This window comes from Triturus cristatus, chromosome 1_1 (genome assembly GCF_964204655.1).
Source record: "Triturus cristatus chromosome 1_1, aTriCri1.1, whole genome shotgun sequence".
NCBI lineage: Eukaryota > Metazoa > Chordata > Amphibia > Caudata > Salamandridae > Triturus > Triturus cristatus.
In genome coordinates, this window is record NC_140579.1 from 75,223,861 (window position 1) to 75,231,083 (window position 7,223).

General features: G+C 44.7%; 1 pseudogene; it reads right to left on the reverse strand.

Moving 5' to 3' along the window:
• Positions 1–1,127: 1,127 nt before the first annotated feature.
• LOC146869480 (endogenous retrovirus group PABLB member 1 Env polyprotein-like) lies at positions 1,128–2,504 on the reverse strand (annotated as a pseudogene).
• Positions 2,505–7,223: the final 4,719 nt, after the last annotated feature.

Below are 7,223 nucleotides of genomic sequence, written 5' to 3' on the forward strand. Positions count from 1 at the left end.
AAATGATGTGTGACTTAAGATGGCACAATCTGGAACAGTCTTATTTCACCATTTAAACAACTATTCATACCCAAGGTGCATCTCTTTAGTGATAGTTTAACACCCAAATACAGTAATCAGCATTTAAAAGGTGATCCCTTAACTTTTGCAAAGGCTCTGCCTCTGTGCAGAAATGTGCAGGGGCGGCTCTTTCATTTGGACAGAGGAGCGTTGCCCTACAGTTTTCTCGCAGTGCGAGAAGCAAGAACATAAAATGGTATTTTAAATACCATTTTATGTTTCTGCTTCTCGCGCTGCGAGAAAGCAGAACGGTATGCCTGGTTGTGGGAGGGAGGGTGGTCTGGTCAGGAGGAGTGACTTGCCCACTGCTGTGGGCCCTGACTGTTTGGTCGGCCCTCTATGGCCGACCAAACCAGTCACGCGCACTCTTCATTTTCTATATGTAGTCTGCATGCAGCCTACATAGAGAAAATGGCCTCCCTACAGGCGCCCAGCTGGGCGCCATCCACACCAATCACAATGCTGCCATTGCAGCGTTGTGATTTGCTTAGGGAAGGGGAGGGAGGATGCCTGCTTCCTATTCTCCTCAAGCAGCACGGAAACGCAGGTCCCGGCCAGGAGTGGAGGCGGCGCGGGACCCGGTGAGGTAAGTTTTTTTCATTTTTAATCCCCCCCATGCGAACCCGTGCACGACCCCCCCCGACCTTCTCCCCCCCACCCGCAAGTCATGTGAGCTGCCACTGGAAATGTGTGTCTTTTCCTGAATAACTTTTGATCCGTTTGAGCTAAAAGCAAAAATCTGGTTTTCTGGAAGGCCAGAAGATAAGATAAAGTCAGGAGAGAATAGTGTGAACCAACAGATAGTCGAGACAGGGATTAGTCAAACCAGACGAGGATTAGTGGACTCGGCCAGTCCCTGACATCAGTTTCGTAAACAGAGGCAGAAGGCTATTTGACACGTTGCAGTAGGAAAAGCAGAAAAGACTTCGTTCGCCGTGCTGCCTGAGTGAGGGCAACACAAAATGGCGGCGGAACACAAAATTGTGGCTAAATACGATCGAGATCGAAAATCGAATTTCCTCAGACCCTCCTTTTGCCATAACTTAGGCAAAATACACAGACTCACGTTAATCTGAGTCAATGTCAATAGCCATGAGGTCGTCAAGCTGTTGCTGCAACATCATTTTAATGTTCTCTGTTTTCTGTGACTTAGGTCTTGGGATGCACACAGTGGCACAAAGACCGCAGATGGCGGGGCCACACTGCATACAGAGACAACAGGAAAATATGATGGCCAAAACCATTCCAAGGAATGTAAATACCTTCCATTCCCATTTAGACAGTAATCCCCAAAACCATCCCAATAAAGACCAGTCTCCTTCGTCCTGATGAATCGACTCGGAGATTACATGTAATTTAGAGATGGCTTGGTATACCGTAGTGGCATCGTCAGGTATATAAATACAACAGCTAGATCCGATCAATTTACAGACTCCACCACGATCCGCAAGAATAACATCTAGTGCGATTCGGTTCTGCAATGTCATGAGACGATCCGCCTGAAGTTCAGCTGTGAGATTACTCAAAGCTCCCACAGTAACATCTATGGTAGTCTCAACAACACGAACCAGCTGTCTCATGTTTCTGCTGTTGGCTATTGGGCCCCAAAAAGGAAGAAATCCTTTGAGGAAATCTCTTCCCTCTTGTCCTGCTGTGTCTTTTGAATCAATAATCCCCCTGCCATATCTGTTTCTATGATGGCTTGAAGGAGCAGTATATGTAGGAGGGAGAAGAAAAGCTATATAGCATGTTCCTGAAAAATCAGTCGGTAACCACGTGTAGGCTCTATCGTGGCAGACAAAATACGTTCCCTGAGATGGTACTAATGGCGGTGAATTCTGAGATGCGTAGATGTATGTATGGGAACAAAAGCTTTTTCTTTGTTCAGTGTCAGTAGTCTGGCCATTTATTTGCAAACAGAAATTACCTTGATGAGGTACAGTCCAAATTGGTGGAGATTTTCCCTGTTTAACTTTATCACTAAGGCTAGTAACGTAACGAGTCACGTTCCAATCAGAATATGTTCGTCTCTCATCAACAGGAACCTTATGATTCTCCACAATTTTAGCCATAGCTACCATTCCCTTTATCAGAGAACTATGACTAAATTCTGGTCCACTGATATATGAACTAACAGGACGTCTAAATCGGCTCTGATATGCGTTTGAAAATATCACAAAATAAGCCCAAGCGGAACCTTCATGAGAAAATGGAAGGACTAAATATGGCATCCCTTTATCTGTCTTATGAGGCATAAGTCCACAAACCCAACAGTCGGTTGTATTGACTACTAATTGGTGCTGGTGCAACAACTGGAAAAATGAATTATTGAATTATTCGGTTCTCCTGATTAGTTCATGTTGGGGAAGTGTATGTAATTGATGTGGGGAGATAGTAGAATAAAGAGGCAAGGAGATAGAAGTAGGGACAACTTTTTGCTGCATAGCATGAACAACCCATCCTACACAAGCCAATAAAATACACAAAAACATAAAAACACACAATGTTACGCCACATCGACCGTACAATATTATACAATATTTCTTTTTCATCTCTTCTTTCTTATTCTTCTTTTCCAATTTAGCATCCATCCTCTAAAAGGGTTGCTCACGGCAATATTCCTTACTCACTTGGCTGTGAATATTATCCGGCCAATGACACTGCAAGTCCTGGGGGCCTAGCCACTATACAGGTCACAAACCAAGACTCCTACCGTGAACCTGCAACCTGGACAGATGATAAAAAGTCACAAAAGAGATGGAAAATTTCAGGTGTTCTTGACCACTCTAGGTCTTAAATTGTAACGAGTTCTATTTGGTGTAGTTTGATCCTGAAACAGTGTCCGTGACTCTGTAGTGTTCAAGCGGAGATGAGACGGGACAGCTCCTTGTAAAATGTCATCGTCTTCTTTCTCCGACCGAGTTCCATTCAGGCGTGCATCACTGAAAGGTATGAATCGGGGGACCTTTTCGCCTTCAGAATCATCTTTACCCTTACGGACCCACTGATCAAAAGGCAAGGGCAAGGGTACTTTCTTGCAGTGCACGCCGTGAATCCAGTTCTTTTTCCCTTCGACTTTCACTGCTGTACGTGTGGTTAGGAGCACTTGTCCAGGCGCCTTCCAACGAGGTTCCAAATTCTTTGTCCTCTGAAAATTCTTCACACAGACCCAGTCTCCAGGTTTGATAGATTGACCTGGGTCTGTGGAGGCCTCTGGTAAAGCGTTTTGAACCTGTTGGTGAAGAACACGCGATTTAGTTGTGAGGTCATGTGAATAGTCAATCAGCATTGGATACTGTATATCGGAATACTTTTTAGGGCGAGGGACTCCCCATACATTAGCTGGGCGCCCAAAAACAACCTCGTATGGGCTAAGTCCCAAACGAGAATGTACAGCTGTTCTAGTTGATAAGAGAGCCAAAGGTAAAGCATCGGGCCAGTTAAGACCTGTACTAGCTTGTACTTTTGCAAGTTTAAGTTTGAGAGTGCCATTATAGCATTCTACCAAACCCGCTGACTGTGGATGGTTTGCCGCATGGAACTTTTGTTTTATTCCAAGACCTGCACATACTTTTTGCATGACTTAGCCCACAAATTCACTTCCATTGTCACTCCAGACAATGCGTGGCAAACCAAACCTAGGAAAGAACTCTTTTAGAAGTACTTTGGCAGTGGACAAAGCAGTGTTGTCTTTCAGGGGGTAAGCCTCTATCCATCTGGAAAAGGCACATACCACCACTAGAACATATTTGAGATTGTTGCATCGCTCCATGTGAATGTAGTCGATTTGCAACACCTCAAAAGGATATGTCGGGGAAACAAAATGACCTGCCGGAGTTGGGGTTCCCTTTCCCGGATTGTACATCAGGCAAAGAATACAATGCTTCACCACATTATCCGCACACTTTGGAATCCCTTCGTTCTGCCATACTGGAGCCAAAAGCTTACATATTCCTTTCGCACTGAGGTGGGCTGGACCATGCGCCATAGTAACTACAGGCAGTACATAGGCGTCTGGTAACAGCCAACGCTTGTGTTCTGATAATTCCACCCAACAACCCGTCGCGTCTAACATTCCTGTACTTTCTTTCCACTTACTCAACTCTTTCTCTGTAGCCTCTCCCTGAATCGATCTCACACTTTATATTGTGTCCTCACACATCCATCTTTCCCTGACCCAATTTGCAGGGCCCGCAACATACATGCGACTTGTAGCATCTCTGGCTGTTTCTTTCGCTACCTCATCCGCAAAAGCATTCCCGCGACCAACATCATCAGTGATCCTTTTATGCGCACTACACTTCACAATTGCGATCTGGGTAGGCAAAGCAAGTGACTTAAGAAGGTCAGTCACCAACTGACCATGCTGTATTTTAGTATCTTGGGAGGTAAGGAATCCTCTTTCCTTCCACAATCGTCCGAAGCTAAACGCCACACAGAACACGTACTGGCTGTCGGTATACACATTCACTCTCTTTCCTTTAGATAACACACACGCTCTGGTCAAAGCTATCAGTTCAGCTGCTTGAGCTGAACTATGTCTGATGCGTGCTGTCTCCACAATTGTATGCAAGGTGGTAACAGCATAGGCTGAAGTTGTCTCACCATTCGGGAGTTTAAAACAAGACCCATCCACCCATAGGATCCCATCCGGATCCACTAGTGGCGTATCCTTCAAATCAATTCTACCTTTTGTCTCCTCCTCAGTACGGAGTCATGTGCACATCGTTTGATGTGCACATGACTAGCCAAGAGAGTCAGCTCATATTCAGACAAGCGAGCACTGGTAAGATGCTGCGTTTTTGTCCTATTTAGCAAGGCATCCACTGCATGTGGCACCATAACAATAAGAGTATTATCCAGCACCACTCCAGCAGACTGACGAACAGAAATTGCTGCTGCTGCTGTCGCTTTAAAACAGCTAGGCAATGCCTTGGCTACCAGGTCTAACGTAGCCGAAAAATAGGCACATGGCCGCTGTTTATCTCCAAATCGTTGTGTTAGGACTGACAACGCACATCCCTCTCTTTCATGGACATAGAGCGTGAAGGGCTTACTGTAATCAGAAGTACCCAACACAGGAGCAGAGCATAGAGCAGTACGTAAATCAGTAAAACTCTTCTGACATTCGTCAGTCCACGGAAGGGGTTGGGGTGTGTCTTTCAAAGTGAGTGCCAACAAAGGTGTGGCCAACAAGGAAAAATTTGGAATCCATTGCCTACAATAAGAAGTAATGCCCAGAAAGGCACGCACTTCTCTATGTGTGGATGGCACAGACATTTGTGCAATTGCTTGGATACGTTCTGGGGTTAATCGACTTCCCTCCTTTGATAAGAGATAACCCAAGTAGGTAACCTCTCGGCAAACATATTGTAGTTTAGAAGATGAAACCTTATGATTAAGATCAGACAAGTGACCCGACAGTGCAACAGTCACATTCTTGCAAACATCTTCTGAATCAGCAGCAATCAACAAATCATCCATATACTGGATAAGGGTAGCACCAGGCGGTAAAGGAAAAGCATCAAGTTGACATTTCAGAGCTTGACTATAAATGGAGGGGCTCTCACAATAGCCTTGGGGAGCGCGCTTGAACCGGAAGCTTCGGCCTCCAAGAGAGAAGCCAAAAATATCCCTACTCTCTTCAGCAATGGGAATGCTGAAGAAAGCATTTTTCAGATCAATAACAGAAAACCAAGCCGCTGTGGAAGGTATCATTGTTAACAGGGCAGTGATATCTGGGAGAACAGGAAACTGTGGTACAACAATTTTATTAACCTACCGAAGATCAATTACAAAGCGATAAACAGGAGGCTGAGAAGGATCAGTGCATTTAAGAACCGGGAGAATAGGACTATTACATACATTTCCTCTTGTTTCCTCAACCACACCCTTCTGAACCAAATCATAGATGATATCCAAAAGCGCTTTTTCACCTTCATTGGAAATTCTGTATTGGAGAATGCGTGGCAATTTAGCATTGGGCTTGAGGGTAACGACATAGAGTGGGATCTCAAGACAACCAACATCATTTGGACCCGTAGCCCAAAGCGTTGTAGGGAGAGAGAGCAATTCAGGTGGAAATTGATCTTTAGACAAATACATTGGAGAAGTCAATTTCTGCCCCAAAGTTTAGATGTACACCAGAAGGAGAACAATATATCGTTGGATGCAATCTTTTCAATAAATCCAAACCCAACAGATTCTCGCCGCAACCAGTCGTCATAAGAAGCGGAGCTTCCAAATCATAAGGGCCAATTGAAATAGGCAGAGGGCAAGAGACCGGATTACGAACTGGGGCGCCAGAAAATCCTACAGATACATTCGTTAAGCCAGACAAAGGTGCCCCAGGGAGTTTAGAATGAATGATAGAACTTCTCTTCGCACCAGTATCTAAAAGAAATGGCTCCGAAACACCCATTGAAGTGACATTAACATAAGGCCCATTCTGATCTACTGGAATCGACACAACTCCCTTACTTTGTCTATGGCTGTCCTAGTTAGCATGAAGACCTTCATTCTCACCTTCAACATAATAATCATCATTGTAATACTGTTTAGACTGAGTTTTCTGCTGATCAAAGTAGTTCATAGAGTTTGGAGGGGGAAGGGAACGCTGTTCTTGGGTCAACACACCTCGACCTTTACCTCTGTTTGCTGACTGGAGTCCACCACGGCCTCGTGGAACAGATAGTCCTCCATTACGCTGTAATAAAACCGGGCAACTATTCTTAAAATGACCTTCCTCCCTACAATAGGCACATTGGTTAGGACCTAACAAAGGTCGCGGAATAAAAGGCTCAGGTTTTTGAAGCACCCTCTGAAACTGTGGAGGCTGTTGAAACTGGCGCTGAGCATAACGAGGAGGATAAGCCTGTTGCAGAAGAACCTTCGTTTTCAATTCTTTAGTCTTTTTCTCTTGCTTTTCTTTCTCCTCTTTATCCCTGTTCTCGTAATATTGAGCAGTAGCCAATATCTGGGCAGAAGAAGAAACAGCCCATGAACTCTCGGAATCTTTCAACCTGTGTGACAGCTCGGGAAGCAAATTAAATACGAATTTATCTACAAAGAATCGCTGTCCACCCTCGGTAGTCATATCCTGACCACTGTGATCAATAAACGTCTCCTCAAAACGAGTGAAGAAATCAGAGACACTCTCATCT